This window comes from Mastomys coucha, unplaced genomic scaffold, assembly GCF_008632895.1.
Source record: "Mastomys coucha isolate ucsf_1 unplaced genomic scaffold, UCSF_Mcou_1 pScaffold22, whole genome shotgun sequence".
NCBI lineage: Eukaryota > Metazoa > Chordata > Mammalia > Rodentia > Muridae > Mastomys > Mastomys coucha.
Window position 1 is genome coordinate 98280078 of NW_022196905.1, and position 22713 is coordinate 98302790.

The 22713-nt window shown below is 45.2% G+C and overlaps 1 protein-coding gene across 4 annotated transcripts in view; it reads left to right on the plus strand.

The window, feature by feature from the left end:
• Lrrc8d (leucine rich repeat containing 8 VRAC subunit D) overlaps positions 1-22713 on the plus strand; it is a 118960-nt gene that overhangs the window by 1701 nt on the left and 94546 nt on the right. The gene's annotated exons all lie outside the window — the stretch shown is intronic.

Consider the following 22713-nt stretch of genomic DNA (forward strand, 5'->3'; position numbering starts at 1 on the left):
GGGGGGGGGGGGGAATCACTCAGTCTGTGACGTCTTCAGATACCATCTGGTTTTTGCAGCTCATGAACACAACATATATATTATCAGCTAGGTCAGGGCATAGCAGGCCTGACACCAACTGAAGTTAAAATCCAATATCTGGTCATGAAAAAGAATTGAAGATTAAAGTGAGGTTGAGAAGGTCAGAGTGTTGACTGCCCCTAATTATTTAGGGAGTCCTCCGGAAAGAAATGAGGAAGTGATCCCCAGTGCTGGCCCGGATTCCACGGTGGCGGAGAGCTCCCAGCTCTGTCCACAGGGACACACTCTCTTAGATTCCTCTAGTTTTTATTGAAGGTGTGTAAACTTTGTTGGAAACCCAATAGATTAAGAGGTCAGAGTGTAAGCTGTCCTCAGGTGACCCGGGGTCCCCTCCCCCACTCTACACTAGGGGAGGGTGGAGTGTTTCTGATGCAACCAAGTATTGAGCCATGGCCATGGCCTTCCTTGCCTACAGCGTTGAAAACTTAGTCAGCATGTGGCCTCCCCTACCCTCAGTTAAGCTGTATATTTTATAGAGATTTCTGAGCTTCTCCCCCCCTTTTTTTAAATTTTTAACTTTTTCTTTATTTAATTTTAGAACAGTCTGATGTGTTTGGCGTGTCCAAATAGTTATATGAGCACTCTGTTTTGGAAATTGGACTTTCCTGATATTGTGGGCAAGTTGTAGATAATTTGGTTCAGACCATAGAAGGATCTTTGTATTTATGGTCTCGTATGTTCTTTTGTTTTGTTTTTGGCATGGGGGAAGGTCTCACACTAGAGCCCAGGATGGCCCGGAGCTCTGGGCTCCCCTCTAAACAGCTCCCCTTGTGCTGTGATTGCAGACATGACCCGCCTTACACAGCCACATATGTTGAAGCGGTCATTGGAAGGGATTTCTCTCATGGCTGGAGCTGGTGTGTGAGCTGAGACACAGCAGATAGTGGCACTGAGCAGGGACTAGAGTGGATGTTGTGTGAACTTCAGGGGGTGGGGATCTCTGCAGGGCAAGAGCAGATAAACATGCAGGAGTCCAATAGTTCAGGGTGAAAATGTGTGTTGAGACAGAGGCGGGGATCCGAGGAGACTTCTGACAGTAAGGGGTGGGATTGCCTCAAAGGAGGGGATCAAGGGGTGCACACACTTTACTGGAAGCTTTGAGAAGTCAATAGGTTTGCCTAGTTGGAGCAGAAAACACTAACCTATTAACTATTTAGTGGAAAAGTGAACTACAAATGAGTCACTAGTGTTCTTTTTTTTTTTTTTCCGAGACAGGGTTTCTCTGTGTAGCCTTGGCTGTCCTAGAACTCACTCTGTAGACCATGCTGGCCTTGAACTCAGAAATCTGCCTGCCTCTGCCTCCCAAGTGCTACCACTGCCCAGCAAAAGTCACTAATGTTAGGTGTTTGTCTTAACCCAAGGCTCTCCACAGGACCATTCTGTCTCAACTGGCAGTTGGCAGTATGTGGAGAATGTGTGCTTATCATAGCCTGGGGGTAGGTGTCACTGCCTTATGGTGGTTAGAAATGCCATTTAAACAGCCTCCGTGGCCCTGCTCACCCTGGAAGTGTTTAATCTCTGAACCCACCCAGATGGTGGAATTTGAGACTGACTCTTGTTTAATACGTACCCTTCCCCCAAGTAACTAATGTAACAGCAGACGGCTTTCAATTCATAGGACAGTGCTCCTAGCCCAAACAATGAACTTGTCTACAAAGTCAGGGGTGCCAAACCCAGGCCTGGGGGAAAGTTAGTGGGTTAAGCTCTTGCTACACAGGCATGAGGAAGCAATGTCAGATCTCAGGCACCACAGGAGAAGCTGGGTGTGGCACATGTTTATAGCCCCAGGGTTGGGAAGGGGAGCCGGGAGGAATCCTGGGTTCCCAAACCAGCCAAGCTGAGATGGTGAGTCCAGGTTCTACAAGAGACCCTAATCTCAAAGTGGAGAGGGATAGAGTATGTGACTTCTGTACACGTTCCTGTGGGTGCACACACACAAGTAGTGCCAACTTTGACAATGCTTCTCGTCGACAGTGAGCAGGAGTGTTGAGCGGGAGTGTTGAAGTGGCCTTCCCAGAAGTGAAATTATGTCTCTGAGTGGAGGGCAGTGGTTTGAGACACGTGAAGAATAACTTCAGGAAGGCCGGAAGCCAGCCTAGGAGAGCAAGTCTGCGTAGGCCTGAAATGACAAGGGTCTGGGCAGATCCTGATCAGTAGACAGATAGTTTTGAGAGCAGTTAATTGATGAGCTTGTGGCAGGATAACGCTGAGGTAAGCGGGCTGAGGTAACCCGACTGCTGTTTTAGAGAGCCTCAGTCTGACTCCTTTGGCAAATTCTTACACTTGATAAGTAGCTAGTTTAAATATCCTAAGGCACCGGGAGCTCCCCATCTGAAGAAGATCACTGTCTTTCGACGGTTTGGTTATTCTTGGATCTAAAGGCGGCTCCCTCCCAGGGTTTCATGGGAGTTTCTGGAGTTGTTCCAGATCACAGGATATCTCCTTGCCCCTGATTAACTTACACATGTAAAATAGTCTCCAGTTCTAGTCAGTCTTTCAGGGGATGCTAATCCTTCATATCTTGTCAGCCTGGCTCCTGAAAGGCCTGGAATTCAGTGTGGTGATTGAGATAGTCGAGGCCAACCAGGAACAGTTGGAATGCTGCTCAGGGGCCCTACTGCACATAAACTTCTATCCTCGCTTAAACTCCCAACTGCCTTTGCACCTACTGCAGACTCGGGTTATAGGTAATCAGAGCTACAGGGGTTGTTGCAAGCACTGCTGTGTATTTATATACAGGGAACAGCGCTTTCTCTTGGGAAGCTGAGTTAAACTTTCTGTTACCTCATCGACTTTCTTGAACTTTGGCTCCATCTTGTATCCTGACAGGGAAAAAATAGGCCTCGCGAAATGCCAGTTGCCACTCATCTATGAGACAGATTTGGGGTGCTCCCAGTCTTTGAGTGTGCTAGGGATGGTGTAAAGGTTGGTTAACCCTTTGGTGTGGGGCGTATGGGAGTCTATGGTCCACATGGCTTTGGGCTTTCTCAGCGTGTGCACCTGTGCTGCCATTTTGCTGCCGTTGGACTGTCGCAGGCCTCCGAGAGGCCGACTTCCTCCTCTGGGATTCTTGTCATTCTGTACGGACATCTGGAGGAGAGTTGCTGGTGTTTTTCTCAGGTTGGAAGCTTGCCAGATCGGAGTTGCTTTTGAGCCTGTGAGGAGGTAGACAGTGTGAACTTGGTTCCCACTCAAGCTCTGGGTCATTTTCTCTTTGCCCAGAATACTGTAGACAGCTTTATGTCATGGAAGAAGAGACAACTGGGGTTTAGAACCAAGCATCTGACCCAGCACTGAGCTTTCAGGTCCTTTACGATTCTGCGTGTGATGTGGCTTTGATGACTTCACTCAGAGTATTAGGAATTATTCCTAGACATGCTTTAAAGGAAAACAGGTCAGAAATCCTGGGAACTTAGGGCCAGGTCCATCAAATATTTTGGATCTACCCAGCAATACGTATGATAGATTGATGGAGACAGATTAGCGTATTCCAGACTGGTCTGTCTCAAATCCCAATTCATTCTGTAGCTCCCGGATGACCTTGAACTCCTGATCTCCTGGTTTCCACCTTTCCTAGTGCATTACAGGCATGTACCACCATGCTTGATGTGTGCAGTGCTGGGGATTTAACCAAGGCTTTGCACATGCCAGGCAGGCACTCTGTCCACTGAATAAATCCCCAGCCCCTGAATTGTGTGGTAGCTCTCCCAAGTATTGAAGGAGCAAAATTCCAAATCGGATGCCCATAGATGTAGCTCTTTTGTTCTGCGTGTTCACTGTGTTCTGTCCCTTGCTGGGATCACATCTACCCAGATAGTATAATTCGTTGTGTCTCGATTCTGTTCTGGTGCACAGGGGAAACCTGAGGGGTATTTGGTGAACACATAACGTAGGATATTGAAACCCCTTTGATGTTGTCCGACATTGCTGGGCTGTAGCTCCACGTAGCTCCATGCTTGTTTAGCATGTTTGAGACCCTAGAGTCAGTTCTCTGGGCAAGCAGAAAAGGAAGGAAGGGATCATACCAGAGTGGATCAGCCTTTGAATGTTATGGGTGAGGATACCCAGCCATGCGAAGGTGATTTGATTAAGCTTTCACTCGAAGTTTTAGGTGTCAGAATCTTTCTTAAAGAAGACAAAGGCTCAGAGGAAAGGTTTCTCCTCTGCACCAAGGTGTGTAAACAATGAGGTCCCTCGGGTCTTATTTATATAATTGAACCAAAAGAAGGCGTGTGCAGTGGGATTTCTAGCTTCACAGGTAACACAAAGCTCTTCTGGATTATGAAATCTCTAACCAGGAGGGATTTGCTCTGGGGAAACCACACAGGCTTGTGTTAGTCATCAGAAGGCTTGTAGGTGAGCTACAGGGCTACAAATAGATGGAGCTTTTAGGGAGAACCATGGAGCTACCGTGGGACAGTGTTTTGCTTATTTGTTTTTTGAGGGGGTGGGCATGAAGAAGCTGTGGAAAGAATTGCATAGCACTGCCCTGCCATTTCAGGCAAAGGGGAAAGAAATGCTGCTTTCAGAAAAGAGATTTTGGGAAAACACAACAGTCTTTCTTTTTTCTTTTTTGTAATATATATATATATATATATATATATATATACATATTTAATATTTCTTTATTTTTATTTATGTAAGTACACTATAGCTGTCTTCAGACACATACCAGAAGAGGGCATCAGATCCCATTATAGATGGTTGTGAGCCACCATGTGGTTGCTGGGAATTGAACTCAGGACCTCTGGAAGAGCAGTCAGTGCTCTTAACTACTGAGCAATCTCTCTAGCCCCCACAACAGCCTTTTAAAAGAATACTTTTTTGAGACAGTTGCAAAGTACAAGCTGGCCTCAGATTCTGGTCATCCTCCTGTCTCCACCTTCCAAGTGCTAGAATTACTGGTGTAACACCAAGGCCAGCCTAAAACGTCATAGTTTGAATTTCATTCCCACATGGCTTTTCTCTGTCTTGGTCACTCTGCCTCGGGAAGCACAAAGGTGTGGTTCCCGGAAAGGCTCAGGGTTCTTGTAGGAGCGGAAGCCCCAAGGGGGCAGGCTTCTAGCACAGCTGTTTTTCTGACAAAAATTTACAGTCTGGAAAGACTTCCTTGAGGGGCATTGTCCAAGCCCCAGTAACCACTGTATCCTGTAAGGATTCAGGAAGAAGCAATGTTGTGATTCCAGTAAGTCTTTCTGTCAGTGGAGTGGAGACAGGGCCATTGCTGTCTTGTGTCCCACTGATTTTTTTTTTTCTTGTGCTATGCATGTGAGAGCCTAAAAGAATGGAAGGAGAAGGTTTACCTTCAAATCTGTAAGTAAGACATGAATGAATTCAGATCAAATGTTAAGAAATGAGGTTTTAGTTCCCTTTAACCTGAAGCAGAGGGATTCTTTTAAATGTATACCAGGATCTGAGAGATGGCTCAGTTGGTAAAGCACTTGCTATACACATGAGGACCCGAATTTGATCCCTGAACCAACTGTGGTAGTGTGTGCTTATAACCTTCTTTCTGGGGAGGTATAGGGAGATTCCTGGCCAGCGGTCGTAACCTTGTTGGCATGCCCCAGGTCCCAGCACAAGAAAAACAACAAAACCAAGGTAGGGCTGGTGAGGTGGCTTAGTGGGTATATGCCTGCTAACCAGCGTTCGGTCCCTAGAACATACACAGCAGAAAAAGAAAACCAACTACACAAAGTTATTCTCTTATCTACGTTCATGTTACCCGCCCCCCATGCTTCATACAAACATGCACACATGCACCCACCCATGCACAAATGCATGCTTGCACTGATAATAATATAAAGTTTTGAAAAGGAAAGGTGCTTAGAGAATGACAAGTACGTTAATTTGTAGCCTACACGTGCATGTGCACACACATGTAAACATAGGACACAAAACATGCACACATACCAAAGACCTGTCCATATCCTTCACCATGTCTGGTGAGTCAGAATCTCTGGAGGTGGAGTTGCTTATTTGGGGTTTTGATGTGATGTTGTGGAGGTCATTCAGATGAAAGCCTTCCTCTCCTCCAAGTAGCTCCGGTGTGCAGCAGCCAAGACTGAGAGCCGCCATCTCAAGAGCCGGGCATCGATTGGCAGAAAACACTAGGGTGTGGCTGGTGAGCCGTGTGGGTTATGGGGAACTTGGAGGCAGCATTTGATTCCTTGCACAGTCAGGACCAGGACAGCATATGTCCCTAGTGTGGCTCTTGGTGCTGCTATGACATAGGAGCCCTGAACAGGATGGTGCCTGTGGTCCCTTCTTGAGCAGATGTCTCCATGTGAGGCTACAGTTTGCCCAACCTGTGGGAAGGCAGGAATAGACAGGATGCAGCAAGCTTTTCCTTTTAGTTTTACTGCTAACTGTATTCAGTTTCAAGAGGGCTTTGTTTTTTGGGTGATGTTTCTATTTGTCAGGTTGTTTTTCCTGCCCGGTTGGATTGTTACTATTGTTTCCTTTGTGAAAGAATGATAAGGGGTTTGTTTCTTGATGTTCCATAGCCGCTCCCCCTCCCCCATCTATGTGTCTGTCTGTCCATCCGTTCATCCATCTATCCACCCATCTATCTTATTTTGAGTGTGTCATGCAGCCTATGCTGGCCCCCCGAGTCAGCATAGTAGCTAGGGGTGGCCTTGCACCTGTCATCTTCACATTTCTGTTTTCCAAGTATTGGGATTACAGTACTTTAAGTGCTGGGGATCAAACACAAGAAACACTCAACCAACTGAGACTCATCACTGCCTTGATTTCTTCTTTTGGCCAGGGTCATTAGTATAGGCTGGCCTCAAATCCCAGATTCCCCTGCCACAACCTCTTCACCGTTCCCAGGCCTTGGTCATATTTTAATGTGGCAGTGTCAGGATGGTCTTCTGAAATTTTACTGGTTTATGAACCCAAAGGTGTGAGAATTAGTTTCCATGATGTCTACAGCCTTCTTTGACAGCTGCCATTCTCACAAATGTGCTGATGGTTTCTATGAAGTCTTTCCCTAAAGACTCTCCCTGAGTGTTTGCTGGTAATAGTGCCTTAGTCACTGTGCCTGCTGCTGTGAAGAGACACCATGACCAAGGCAGGTCATGAGAGGAAGCATTTAATTGGGGGGCTTGCTTTTAATTTTAGAAGCTTAAGTCCTTTATCCTCATAGTGGGGAGCATGGGTGGTGTGCAGGCAGGCATGATGTTGGAGGAGTAGCTGAGAGCTCCATTCTGATGTGCAGGCAGGGGCTGGGGTTAGGAGGAGGAAGAGAAGGAAGAGAAACTGGGCCTGCCATGGTCTCCAACAAGGCTGCACCATCTCCCTGGTGACTAATCATTTAAAGAATGGCCATTCTCATACAGCTTGGAACAATGTTTGAGAAGTCTCTGCTCCCCACATCACAGAAACTCACTGCTTTACCTGAATGTCCTCAGGCAAGAGAGCTACTGTGAGTTCCTCCGGGTCAGAAGGAGAAAGATGGGGTAGCCATTCTCTCCAGAGGTTGTTGGTTGCTGAAAACCTGCTCCTCTCACTGTAGGGCCAGCATAGAGTGATCAGGTGGAGTATACACAAGCTGTCAACAGATGTGGGATATAGCTCAGTGGGGAAGCTCGGGCAGCATACAGGAGGCCCTTGGCTCAGTCCCAGGAATTCTGTCAGTCAGCACTCTCCTCACTGGTTCTCTAACAGAATTTTAAGAGCTGGTAGACAGTTGAAGCTCTCTTCACAACAGTGATGGGAGTCTCCAGAACTCTTAGAACTCAGCTTGGAGCCAGTGACACAGCTCAACAGGTAAGGGACCTGCTGTCTGTCAGTCTTGACTGGTCTACATGGTGGAAGGAAAGAACTGACTCTATAGGAATTCTCTGACCTCCATATGTGCTGTGACATACATGTGCCCAATCCATGTATTAGAAATCAGTTTATCATCAGATGTTAAGTTCTTTTCCCATTTTGTAGATCAGGAAGTAATTGGACAATGCATTGAATACCTGAAGGTTTGTTTGTTGTGATGGGAACTGAACCCAGGACTTTGTGCATGCCAGGCAAGAACTCCTTGGCCAAGGTATATTTCCAGTCCCCAAAGTTCTTAATAATAACAACTACTATTTTTTAGCCTTGATTAATCATCTAAATATGTACTCTGAAGTGTATTATGTGCTCTTATTTAATTCTTCAAATAATCACTCCCTGGTGAACAAGTGTGGTGGTGAGGATGGGGAGGGCATTCAATTTTCACATGTGGTTTTCATGCCACCCCCCTGCTGGGGGACAGGGATTGAAAACAGGCTCATGTATTCATGGCCTGTTCTCATGTGTCCTGTAAGCTTCATTCTCATTTCTCTTTTGTAATCACCTCATAAACCCTGTGATATTTGTGTGAGAGGGAGACTCTAAGTTAAGGATGAAGTGGGTTGGGCTGTGTTGTATACTTCTTACTTTTCCTTTGAGTGGTGTGGTTGGCTCTGCTGGGTCATGTGTCACCCTTGGCATCCCAGGTCACTTTCATAGGGCAAGTATTAATCCTAGAATTCAGAGGGTAATTTTCTGTGTGTTTGTGCGCATGTGCATGCTTGTGTATGGTTTGTACATGTGAGTGTGTGTGTGTGCATGTGTGTGCTCACATGTGGTATGTGAGGTATGTCTGTGTGGTCTGTGTACGGTCTGTATGCATGTGTGTTTGCATGTGTGTGGTATGTGTGCATTTTGTGTGTGGTATGTATGCGTTTTGTGTGTGGTATGTTTGCATGTGTGTGCTCCCTTGTGTATGTTGTGTGCTCGAGCATGTGTGGTGTGTATGTGGGATGTGTGTGTGTGGTGGTGGTACGTGTGTGTGGTGTACTTGTGGAGTATGTAGAGGTCACTATTGTCTTCCTTACCTGCCACCTTATCCTTTGAGATACGAGTTTACAGATTGGCTAGGCTCGCTGGCCCTAAACTCCAGGGATCAGTCTGTGCTCCTCCCTCTCCGTGTTGGCACAACAGATGAGCACGGTCACACCTGGCTTTTATGTGAGCTGGGGATCCAGAATTGGGTTCTCGTGCTTGCTCAGCAGTCACTTTACCAATGAGCCACCTCCCCAGCCCTCAGAGAGTAATGTAATATCACTCAATTGTTCTGGCGTTTTCTTTAGCTCTCTTTCTCTTTATCCACGGTAGGGTGCCACATTAGGACACGTGGAGCATGCTCTTTATCCATGATAGGGTGCCACATTAGGACACGTGGAGCATGCTCTTCATAATTAGACCAAACCCCACAACAACCACAGTAAGAACTATATTAAAAAGCAATGCAGCTGTTTGCTAAGAGGGCATGTCTTTGTGGAATAAATGCTATAACAGACAGATGTATTAAAACATGATTTACCACATGTCCAAAGTAAAAAAAAAAGAAGAAGAAGAAGAAAAAATATATATCCATACACCCGTATCATACTTAGGGTCTGTTTCATTTATTCAGTTTATACTTTTGTTGGTTGGGTGCCATTGTGTTGCAGTTGTACAGTTTTATTTATTTATTTATTATTGTGTGTGGGCCTGTGTGCTGCGTGGATTGTGTGGGGGTCAGAGAACACCTTAGGGGACCAGTTTTCTATTTCCACTTTGATGTAGTTTCAGGAATCCAACTCAGACCAGCAGGCTGTGGACCAGCAGGCTGTGGGCAGGCCTGCCTTTACCCGCGAGCCATATACTGCCTCCCAGATTTGTGGTGGTGTTTGTGTTCTTTTTCTTCCTTTAAAACTTGAGGCTGGCCCTGAACCCTGATCTTCCCGTGTCCGCCTCTCAGTTGCGGAGCTTGTAGACAGGCATCCGCATGCCTTTGAGTTCAAGTATGGTTTTAGTGGGTTGGATTTCTACAGCTAAGTGTCCTACCTCAGCAGTTGTAGTTTTCAGACTAACATCTAGTCTGTGATGATCTAGATGGATGGCTGTGTATCTTACAGAAATATGTCCCCTTTTTATACACAGACACACGCAGATTTTTCTCAGTTCTTTCTTTGTTTTGTTTTTGAGATGGTTTCTCTGTGTAGACCAGGCTGTCCTGAACTCACAGAGATCTGCCTGCTTCTGCCTCCTGTGTGCTGGAATTAAAGGCGTGCGCCCCAGGGCAAGGCCCTGTTTGTTTTTTAAACCGCTCTTTCTCTGCTCTCCTCTCTTTTGTGCCCTCTCTTGCCCCCTCGCTCTCATGCTTGCTCTCTCTCTCCCTCACTCCCTCCCCCCTCCTGTTCTCCGTGTCTCTCTCTCTCTCTCTCTCTCTCTCTCTCTCTCTCTCTCTCTCTCTCAACGCACTTGCTCGCTTCTCCCCCCCAGCATATGGAGGTCAGAGGACAGCATTGTGGAGGCCATTCTTGCCTTCACTGTGTGCTCCTGAGAGCTGAGTCAGGTTGATCCAGGCCTAACGCTGACCCACGGAGCCCCTCTTCTCGTCCTTTTAGTTTAATTCCTTAAAAGTGTTTTTATGTTACAAAACATTTTTCTTTTGCTTAGTTCTAAAAGGGACACTGATCTGTGTGTGAGGTTGAAACAAGAGGTGTTTCTGGTGGGCGAATACCAAGGAATCCCTTAAGGCAGCAGCTCTGAAGATGCTTTGTGGCATCTCTGGGACAGTGTAATCTGAAGGGGGAGGGCTGAGCAGATGTGGAAAAGGCCTCTCTCTAAAGCGGGTCTATTTACAGTTGTTTGCCCGCCCTCTCAGCATGCGGGCCAAATTTTTTATTTTATTTTATTTTTTTAACTGGAAGCCAAAATCTGGATTCTTTTGTAAAATCTGATTTTAAAAGGTTAATTCAACATTTCAAATAAGAACTTCCTGCAGACTAAACAAACATAGCATTGTGGGCTGAAGAGAGCCTAGGCCTTTCAGCCCTTAGTAGTGGATAGCCTGCCCTTTGTGGCCAGAGACATTGGAAAAGCAGGATTGGAACAGTACATTCTTCTTTAGTTTTCTAAGGCAGGGTGTCACTTTGTAGGCCTGGCTAGCCCGGACCTCCCTGTGTAGATCAGGATAGCCTTAAAGTGGGTCAGACCTCTTGCCCACAAAGGGCTACGATTATAGGCTCTGTCCAGCACACGTGGCTTGCTTATAAAAATCCAGTCAAAATGTGGTACCGTCCTTATGTTATACACACACACACACACACACACACACACACACAGGGCTACGATTATAGGCTCCAGCAAACGTGGCTCGCTTATAAAAATCCAGTCAAACTGTGGTACCATCCTCCTGTTTCCCCCCATACACACACACCCACAGAGGCACACGTAGTAGAACACAACTTGGAATGTGATGTTTTCTGTCTTTGCATTTGGGTATGCATTCTGTTGCTGGCCTGGAAGTGTAGCCCAGGGGAAATCCCTAGACAGTAGGTATGAACTAGAGGGAGGACGGTTCAGCCCTGCCCCGTGGGCGCTTCTAAGCAAGACTCGTCCTCGGATCTGTACTGTCACTAGCTTGGTGCGCCTCTGGTTGACACTATCTGCTCGGAGCATCCTAATTCGGTTGAATTATACTTGCACATACATCCTCTGGAACAGAAGAGAGGGCACGAGTTTCAGGAGACCTCTGCACTAGCCAAGTTCAGAGCCCACTGCAAGGATTCCTCAGGACACATTTTTGTCTCCTCACCCTCAGTCCCCCAGCAGCTAGTGAACTGTGCTGCAACTTGCCTTTTTTCTGGGAAGAGAGCCTTCGTCTGTAGGTCGCATTCCTAAACCTTAGCAGTGATACCACCGTGTGAACTGAACCAATCCTTTCCGAGAGAAAACTTTAAATGTCTTTTCTTCTTGAGACAGTGTTATGAAAATCCACCTGGCCCCTAAATCGTAATGCAGCTGAGGCTTGAGGGTTGGGTTTGCTTGTTTGTTTGTTTGTTTTTAAGGTTTATTTGGCTTGTACTTCTAGGCCACAGTGAGAGGAAATGAGGACAGGAACTGAAGCAGGAACCATGGAGGAACTGCCTGCCTGCTTGTTCGCTTGATAGCTTTCTGTCTCACTCTGTCACATGCTTAGTTAGTTTTCTTTTTCTTTCTTTTTTTTTTTTAAAGATTTTATTTATTTTATACATATATGAGTACATATCTGTATATGAGTATATCTGTAGCGTACAGATGGTTGTGAGCCTTCATGTGGTTGTTGGGACTTGAATTCAGGACCTCTGCTCACTCTGGTCAACCCCGCTCGCTCAGTCCCTGCTTGCTTCGGCCCAAAGGTTTATTATTATAGGTAAGTATACTGTAGCTGTCTTCAGACAGAAGACAGTCGGAAGAGGGCACCAGATCTCATTACAGGTGGTTATGAGCCACCATGTCGTTGTTGGGATTTGAACTCAGGACCTCTGGAAGAGCCAGTGCTATTAACCACTGAGTTTCTCTCTAGCCCTTGTCTTTTTTTTTTTTTTTAAAGATTTATTTATTTATTTATTATATGTAAGTACACTGTCGCTGTCCTCACACACCAGAAGAGGGCGAGCCACCATCTGGTTGCTGAGATTTGAACTCAGGACCTCCAGAAGGGCAGTCAGTGCTCTTAACCGCTGAGCCATCTCTCCAGCCCCGTCTTGTTTTTTTTTGTTTTTGTTTTTTGTTTTTTGTTTTTTGTTTTGGTTTTTCGAGACAGGGTTTCTCTGTATAGCTCTGGCTGTCCTGGAACTCACTCTGTAGACCAGGCTGGCCTCGAACTCAGAAATCTGCCTCTGTCTGCCTCCCAAGTGCTGGGATTAAAGGTGTGCACCACCACTGCCCGGCTTTTTTTGTTTTTTTTTTTTTTAATATAACTGTTGTAAAAGGTTTTTAATTTTATGTGTAGTATGTCTGCATACCACATGCATGCCTGCTGTCCTCTGAGGTCAGAAGTGGACAGGAGGGCATTGGATCTCTTGGAACTGGAACAACAGAGGGTGGTGAGCTGCCACATGGGTGCTAGGACTTGAACCTGGGTCCTCCAGAAGAGCCCTCTCTTCAACCCTAACCTTGAACTTTGAAACATGGGATCTTTCTGCCTTGTTTCCCTAGCGCTGTAGTTTCAGGTGTGTCCTGCTTCAGGTGTATTAACCCTGTTTCTGTGGCTTGGAAGTATTGGGGGGGGATGGCTCTAGCCAATCAATCAAGCTTTAAATTGCCAATGTTTTGAAGGTTTTAGAATGGCTGCATTTAAAAGTCCCTCAGCAAATGCTTACAATAGTAACGATTTGGCGTGGATATTTTTCCCCTTCTCATTATGGAACAAGTTTGTGGTATCAGGAAAATGGGTACATTCTTCACATGCAGGAAGTGTTTTTGCAGTGGTTTGGGACATGTGGACTAAAAAGCTGTACAAGATGTGTTTTTTGTTTTTTGAATGAGTTTCTCTGTTACAGCCTTGGCTGGCCTTGAACTCACCGAGATCTGCCTGGCTCTACCTCCCAAGAAAGCTGGGCATGCACCACTATTGCCTGGCTCTCCCTACCCCTTCAAGATGCCTTCGTTAAGCTCCTTATAAAGTGAAATTGTGTAAAGTGAAGAGAGAAGCTCCCGCCCACCCCCAATCTGGAAGCACCCAGAGGAAACACTACTGCAGCTTTCCTGGTGTCGCTGGCAGTGAGCGCTTTATTACATGTGTTAGCTCATTTATTCTGCACAGCAGCCCTGTTTTGTAGTGGAGGAAACCAAGGTCAGTCCTCAGTTGGCTGCTCCGCCCAGTCACCAAGGACAGCCAAGTAAATTCAAGGTCGCATAGTTTGGATTATAGTTAAGTGGATGAGGGGTGATTTGAACCCAAGCAGGCTAGCTTCAAGATCCAGATTTGCTTTGTTTGTTTAATTTAGCCTTTTTTTTTTTTTTAAGAGCAGATCTCACTCTGCTCAGGCTCATCCACCCTTGAACTCAAAGTGATTCTGCTGTGTCTGCCTCCCAAGTACTGGGATTCCAGGTGTGGGATACTATGCTTTGCCTGTAAAATCTGTTCTAGAAATTTCTTTAACTTTCCATATCACTTCAGTCTTGAGATCAGCATCAGAGTTTGACTGGAAACAAAGAAAATCCTATGCCTCTGCTCATACGCTTCCCGTAACCAACACAAGCAAATGAAGCATAGTAGAACAGAGAGCCCAACTCCAGCCTTCCTGGAGCCGTGGCCCAGACAGTGGACTGACCAGTATAAGGCTGTACAAGAGTCTGTTGCTGTGACAACCCTCATCTCTGGCACCAAATTATTTTCAGGAACACAAAACCTGCCTTGTTTTACCTGTCCTTACAGGAGTGCGTTTGGTGAGCTTCCAAAGTGTATTTTAAAATCGCCTCTTACAATGGATGTGAGTTGTGGGAAAGACCTGGGCTTTGGGCTTAAAGAACAGGCGTTCTGAGCTTGCTCTCTCTTCTACAGCCTGCTGTGTGACCTTGGCTTTCTCAAAACTTGAGGTTCCTCCCCTGTGTGTGTGGGAGGAGCTCCTCTCTGCAGTGTAACTGGCTTGGGAGGGGTAGGAGCTTCTACATGCAACAATGTTTCATTAACAACAAAAGCCACATGTGTTGGATAATGAGCTGCCCATCACAACCTTTTCAAGCCTTGGACTTGGTTTTTCATAGTGAGTCGGGAGGTGGGTGAGGGGGTAAGGCCTGTGCTGGTCTGAACTCGTTTTCTTTCAGTCCCTTCTTACCTGTGTTAGTGTGGAGACCAGAGTGTGGGCGTTGACTCCATTTCTGGCCCCAACTCTTTTTTTCTTGGTTTCTCTCCCCTCCTTCTTTGGGCTGGCTTCCAGTTTCCCCACAAAGTGCTATTTGTTTTAAGGGTGAAGCAGGCGATTCTCTGGGCAGCAATGCTGACTGCAGGCAGTTACTGTAGATCATCGTGGAAAGCCAAGCTGGAGAGGGAGGGAGACTGAGGGCTCCTAAAACTTGGTACATTGAGCTTGCTTTCTTTTTTCTTTTTCTTTCTTTCTTTCTTTCTTTCTTTTTTTTTTGAAGGAAAGCAAGAAATGGCTTCTCAATAGAAGTCTTATGAAATGCCCTTCATAGCAGAACAAAACTGAGTAAGCAGAAAGGGCTTTCAGGAGCCCCTGTTTTCGACTTTAAAAGCCTCTTACTCCCTCCCTTCCTTTTTGTTTTGAGAAAAGAGAACCCTTCTTAGTATCACTCTACCATGCAGTAGGAAAGGAAGTTCGTGGGAATCCGATCGTTGACCTCAGGACAGTGACCAAACTCTGAGCTTTCTCCCTTCAGTTGTGAAGGTCATGGCCATTACTGTCCCTATCAGAGACTCTAAAACCAAGGTTTACGAGGTAACATGTCGGCATTACTGTGCTGGGTTGTAACTGGGTGAAGCTTTTGACTCAAGCAGGTCACTCATGGTGTGAAATTCTGTGCCTTCACCCTGCTTCAAGGGGGCAACCAGCATGAGAATAGCTGTGGAGGATTTGGCTCATGGCAGTCTGCAGTCTGTGGTGCGGTCTTGCATGAGCTGCACTTTGGGGTAGTTTCTCCAACGAGGAGACTGATTTTGACTGCAGAGTCTGTAGGTAATTTGAGCAGGAGCTGACCGGGAAAGAACAGCCTCTAACTTGGTTCTGTGGCAGACTGGGGTCAGAGGCAGTGTGGGGCAGGGGTGGTAGGAGAGCACATCCTGCTATGGAGTGTGGACTTCTGAACAAAAGGCATTCCATCTGAGGTTCTTTTAGTTGTAAAATATTAATTGTATTACTTACCAGAGATCATGGGTGGATGCATGACCATGTCAGTCACTGCCAGTGTGGGCTCGGAAGACAACTGTTTGGGAAGCACCCCTGAAGTGCTGGGGACTGAACTCGATTCCTCAGATTGGTGTGGCTGACTCACCTGACCAGCTCTTTTCATTTTCTGAGGCAGAGTTTTATGTAGCTCAGGCTGGCCCTGAAGTCCTTCTGCTTCTGCCCCTTTTGTGCTGGGACTACAGGCCTGACTCGACCCCTTCCGCCGAAGGTTCTTGAGAAAGGAACTAATCTACTCTGGTATTCATCAGCCTTCATCATTGTAGAGGGAGAGAGAGCAGTAGTATGTCTGCAGAATGGCCGGAGCAGGTAGGGGGCCGTTCCTTAGGGGACCTAGACAGCTTCCACAAACTCCTGCTGTCACTCTGAGGCTGCAGATCTGGGGTAAGGCCTGGGAAACTGTTTAAGGGGCCTGCGTGTGACTGTACACTCTGCTGAGGGCTTTAGGACATTTAAGAGAAGAGTCTGGGTTGCAGCCAATTTGCAGTTTATATGGGAGACTTTTAAACCACAAGACGAGACCAGTCAGCAGACCTTGTGTGCATACCCTCACACATAATCATGAGTTCGAGCATATGAGTGTGAGTGTATGCACACCGTATGAGGCCAATGGTCTATTGGTGTGGTATTTCTCTCCATTGATCTCCACCCATCTTGTGAGATAGGGATTCTGGGTGGACTTCTTGTTCACAAATAGACTTGACTGGTCGTGCCAGTGAATTGTGGGGATCTAGCTGTCATGTCTGCCACCTCCTGCTCCCTGCCCTGCCCTCGGATTACAGTTGTGTGACTGTCTGGCTTGTGTGGGGTGTGTGTGTGTGTGTGTGTGTGTGTGTTCTGGGGAACTGAACTGTAGCTCTCACACCTTGTTGAGCCACCTCCAGCCCCACAGCGTGTTTCTATTCCCCGTAACTAAGTGGTAACGTCAGAGTGTTGTCACTGGGCAGACGTTGTCCATGCCTTCTTTCTACTCCTGTCTAGAAAAGCATGCTCTGCATTTCAGATCATTGTGTAAAACTTGTCTTTCCTTCATTAGAAGGAAATGGAAGATGGAGGGTTTACTGTTGGCTGCCTGTGTCCCTTGACTATGACACTATCCAATATGCCTTCTGGAGTCCTGCCTACATTTCATTCCTACTGTGTCACTAGCTGATAGAGGTCCACGGTGAAGTGACTTGACTTCCTTTTAAAATGAAGATGTGAGTGTGTGGTTAGTGGTGAGGATAATTTATGTAAAACGGATGCAGTAGTTCCTGGCTCAGAGTTAGTTGCTGCTATCGTTAGTGTCCACAACTGCAGCCCAGAGGCAGTTCTTCTGTACTTCTGTCTCTCATGAGATCTGTCCTTCTGAAGATAGCTGCCCAGACCACAGATGAGAGTCCTGAGAGTGACTGACGTGTCAGGAAGTTCCAATTACGTAGGGTTCCTTCTTTTAAGGCTTTTTATTTTCTAGAAGCACGCCTTGCTTACACAAACAAGCTTGCTAGGATATAGCTGGAGCCCCATATCCCGGGGTGGGGAGGCTTTCCCTGCCCCTCCTGATTTCTCAGTTCATTCTTGAGTCTCTTTTGAGCTTTGAGATGGTCACTTATATATTTCTTTCGACCCACTTAGCACAGGCCATTACAGTCCCACCCTCCCTCCCTCCCTTTTCTTTCTTTTCCTTTTTTGCTTTCTGTTCTTTCTTTTCTTTCTTGACAGGGTCTCCCTGTGTAGCCCTGACTGATCAGAATTTGGCTATGTACACCAGGCTGGCCTCAGACTCACAGTCTTACCTCATTCTCCTAAGAGTTGCGACTAAAGGCATCTCGGTGATTGGCCCACTCTTCTCTTTTAAACTTTGTAGCAGCTGCTAACTTTTGAGGCAAGGTTCTTAGCTCAGTCTGGCCTTGAACCTCTTTTGTAACCAAGGGTGTTGAACTTTTTATCACCTTACCTCTAGCTCGCCCAGTGTTTGGAGGTTACAGATGAGGACCACCCAGCCCCGTGTAAGTCGGGCAGCCTCATGCATGCTAGGCAGATAGGACACCAACTGAGAAATGGCCCTAACCCCTCAGCTTTTGAAGTATAATTTTTTTTTTCTGGGAAGGTAAACAGATCTGTCAAGGGAGAAGCTATTTTTCAGCATTAAAGACATTAGAAATGATAATTTATGCTTTAAAAAACAAGGCTAGCCAAGTTTTAGTTCTCCTCTCCCCGTCTCTGCTGCTCTTTGTTCCAGCACGTATCTGCAGACTATTCTCATGACCTCCAGCCCCAGCCATGTGTGTACTGGAGAGTACAAATGCACCATTGGCTTTTCATCTGAGCATCAGAATTCAACCTTTGAGCCCTTCTTCCCGTTGGGTTTTGCTAACCAACTCTTTCGCTTAAGGGGTGACATTTGTCATGGAACTTTACTGATGAGTGGAATATCAGGATATATTTGATGTTGATCAGCCTTGGGTCCCAGAGTTTCAAACATGTTCCTTCTGTCTTGCCATCTTGGGGCTAGAGGCAGTTACTGTGCATGGAAACCTTCAGGCCCTCCCTTGAGGATTAAAGGGAGCACAACACTGTAGCAGCTTGTTTGTCTGCCATCTCTGTTGCTTTGACTCACCCTCATTTGCCCTTCCCACACTTCCCAAAGTAATGTTCCATGCAAATTTTATTATACCAATCTGAACAATTTCTGTTACTTCTGAGATTAAATGGTGTTCCTTATGGCTCTCTTCTTTCTCTTGCTACTAAATGTATCCACTGTCTGCCTCTAGGCCTCTTAGTTGCTCTGTGGTTCTTGAGGCCACCGAAGTTGCAGTTGATCAGGGTCCTGGCTTCTCAGGTCACTGTATCAACTGCTTTACTAAGCCCTAAGTGCATTAAGTACTTTGGGTTAGACCAGCTCCCTGCCGCTGCTAGTTCAGCTGCCTCTGAGCCAGTCAGTTCTACAGTCTGGAAATCTACTGTGTTGTCAGGTGGAGGAAGCAGTGGCTCTTCCTGGTTTGCCTCCTGCAAATATCTGCACTTTGTTGTAGTTGTTCTTTATTCTGTAACTTTTATCAGACTCTGGATTCCTGTTGTGCCGCAGCTCTCTCTGTAATGTGGTGACCAGTGGTTACACTGTTGCCACAGAGGGGAGGAGCTGAGGATTTAGGGTACTCATAACCATGACTTTGGACCCCTCAGCTGGGGAAGGCACACTCTCAGGTATCTTGCTGGTAATTTATTAAGATGTAGATACTGTGGCCAGGCCTTTATTCTAACACTTTGGAGACAGGCTGGCAGAGGCAGGAGGATCTCTTGAGTGTTGGATGAGTTCCAGGCTGCTGAAGTTACACAGTGAGACGCTGTGTCAAGAAAGCAGAGCTACTAAAATACAGCTACTGTGGCCAGCCAGGGTGCCTGAAGGATGTGCTGGCAATTACTAGACTCGGGGCAAACTTAGATTTCTTTCTGTTTCCTGGCAGTTTATCAGGATAATTCTATAGGGACGGGTGGAGGCAGAAAAGTACATCATACATGTGTCATGATTGACATTTTCTTGAGCCAGAGTTAGTGTTTAAAACATTGACCATCAGGCTTGGTGAAGTAGCACACATCTTTAATCTTGGAACTCAGGAGGCAGAGGCAGGCCAGCTGTAAGTTCAAGGCCAGCCTGGTTTACAGAGTGCCCCAGGACAGTCAGGAATATACCCTGTCTTGAAAAAAATAGTGAAAAAATAAACCATTGGTCATCAGCTTTCAAAAGTTTGTAATGTAATTTCTGGATTGGGGGGTACTTTTATTTTTATTTCATGCCCCTTACATGGCTGTTCTGTTGAAAGGAAAATCAAACTATTTATCTGTACCATGTAGTTTTTGTGTAGTTTTTATTGCAGTAGGTGATGAAGAGTAGATGTTGTCAAGACAGTGGGTGTGCCTTATTCTCTGTGGATTTCTGCATTTTCTTACTCCTACCTTTTACGTGTGTTTGGCTGCATCAGGTACGTGTGTGAGCACCAAGTCAAGCGTTCCCCCCTGGGGATTTTCAAGTATCTGTTTCCGAAGCTGCCTCCAGCCCTAGGAACTTTGACCTTCCGGGAGAGCATAGGCAGGCGCTGCTGCCTTATAAGAAAGTCATTTCAAGAGTATTATTGCCTTAGTAATAATCATGATACCTGTTAGAATTGTTAGGACAAATTACTTTTAAAGTTGTGTGGGTTTCAAATACATCACTTTAGAAGTATGAGTGTACGAAGAAAATGAAAACAATTCTAAAGAAAGGGGTTGAGATGTCTAGCATAGTGGTGAATGGCTAAAACGTCTTTCCAAAGAAAACTGCCCATCGCATGTGTCCAGCAGTCAGTAGACAGCCAGTGTTCCCTGTAATTTCTTTGCTGGGAACATTTTTAACAGTCCTAACTTGTTTGAAGGTATTTGGATATAGTCAAACTTTTGCGACATCTTTTTTGTTGTTGTTGCTGGGTCCTTTGTTTTGTTTTTGAAACAGTCTCTCATGCATCCCACACTGGCCTCAGACTCGATAGAGAATTAATCGAGAAATCCTGATCATCCTGTGGGCCAAGCCCTGTCTTACTTCTTTTCTCTTGTAGCCTTCCTGTGTTTTACACTCAGAAATCACAGGTATTGACTTACTAGCTGAAGAATAAGAGAGGGTGCAAGAACAGTCTATGACAATTTGTCCACCACATTTCAACCAAGAATGATTAGATAAATGATTAGATAAAATTATGCTTAGATGCTGCTCATGAGCATATCTACTGCTGGTACTGTGTTTTGGGTAGTTCTAAAATGTCCACAGCTTTTGCCCGGGAAGGGGGGTGCTCCTGTCTTCCCTTTCTACCCAGCCTTGGCTCTGGGAGGTTTCAGCACCACCAACCCACTCCCGAGACCCTTAAATCATTGGATAAAAGACAGACAGACAGATGGACAGACAGACACACAGAGGTAATTCCTTTATAATTTTCCTTCTAGGCACAATTGTTGGGCACAGATATCTCCCACCTGGAAACGAATGCCCTTACCAATTTGTTGTCTCCGTTTCTCCAGCTGCCCAAAACTTAGTGGCTAGTCCCATCTAGCCCCTACCAAACATCCTTGGCCACCCGCACATCCAGAGCAGAGGTCTCAGGCCATAGCTCTCCCCAAGCCTTTTTTTTTTTTTTAAACTTTTATTGTGTTATGATGAGAAAAGTTACATGATTTCAATTTAACTGAACTTGTTAACATTTAAAAACATATTTTGTTTTGTTTTGTTTTTTTTGTTTTGTTTTGTTTTTTTGTTTTTTTGTTTTTTTTGGGACAGGGTTTCTCTGTGTAGCCCTGGCTGTCCTGTAGCCCTGGCTGTCCTGGAACTCACTCTGGAGTACAGGCTGGCCTCGAACTCAGAAATCTGCCTGCCTCTGCCTCCCAAGTGCCGGGATTAAAGGCGTGCGCCACCACTGCCCGGTTTAAAAACATATTTTAAGTCAATAGAATTAAATCACATTCTTGTTTCCCTTTTGTACCCCAACTCCTCCCAGAGACCCCCCTTCAGTACTTACAATATCTTTTTTGTCATAGTCCTTAAACTTTATAAAATATTATAACAATAAAAATAAGTATTATAAAAGTTGTTTGATATAAAACAACAATCAGTTTAACAGTCTTATGTAGACCCTCATCTACAGCAATACTGAAAATACATTTTTCTCAATATAAATTTTAAATAACTCCAAACATATCAACTGTATATTTCAAAATAATCCATCACTACTAGTATTTCCTTTCTTTCTTTCTTCCTTTCTTTATTTTTGGTTTTTCGAGACAGGGTTTCTCTGTATAGCCCTGGCTGTTCTGGAACTCACTCTGGAGACCAGGCTGGACTCAAACTCAGAAATCCGCCTGCCTCTGCTTCCCAAGTGCTGGGATGAAAGGTGTGCACCACCATCACTTGTAGTATTTTCTTAAATGAACATAAATATATAAAGTCTTTTTGTTTGTTTGTTTTGTATATAGTAGAGTTTAAAATCTTGGCTCTTACTGTGGTACAAGCCCAAAATAAGAACAATTTTTAGACATTGGATTTCATTGTAATAAGGCCCCTCACATCACCAAAGGATTTTACCTCCATCTTAGCTAAGCTGAGAGTTGATAGTTCTGCTTCACCAAGAAATGAATTGTAGGCACGATTTTTGGATACAGACTTCCTGCTATGGTCAAAGCTAATTAAATAAGTGACTTTATTCTCAGCCCACAGAGAACAGGTTACATTCATTTAAGAAATGGTATATGTATTAAGATGGTCTATCCATAAAGTCATTCACCAACTGTTTCAATGAACAATGGTTCTGCTTGGAGGGTGGACCAGACATTATGTGAGGGTAAGAATTCATTAGCTGTGATAACTTGGAAAAGCATTCATCTCAGAGAAAGAGTAACTTATAAAGTCCTCTTCTTCAAACTTGATTACAAGAGCTACAAATGTCAAGCAAAGCATTCAGTCTCACTCTTTGTTGTTCTCTTTCCTACAAGCCATCTCCCTAGTTAATTATCTATGTTTCTTTAGGTATATAAATACTATTGAAATATATAAGCTGTTCTGAAAACCATAGTATAGTGTAAAAACATGAAATAAACAATACTACTTACTAATAGAGAGGGTGAGATAGGAGAAGCAAGATTTCAAGACCCTTATGTAGTACACAGCCAGACATGGTCACAAACAAACAAGCTGAAAGTGTATATAGATTGTACAATATTGGATCTATTTCTCCAATTACCAAGTTAGAGAGACCATTGGATGTCAATCAACAAATCTCTAATTCCTCATATTAATGAATTTTAATTGATTAGGGTATGTTGGTAATATTAATTTTCATACTAAGATATTAAGAAAAAGTAGTAGTTGTCACTTCCTGTTGTTTTTGTTGTAAGAGGTAGAATTAGGTTTGTGTGGATTTGTTGAAAG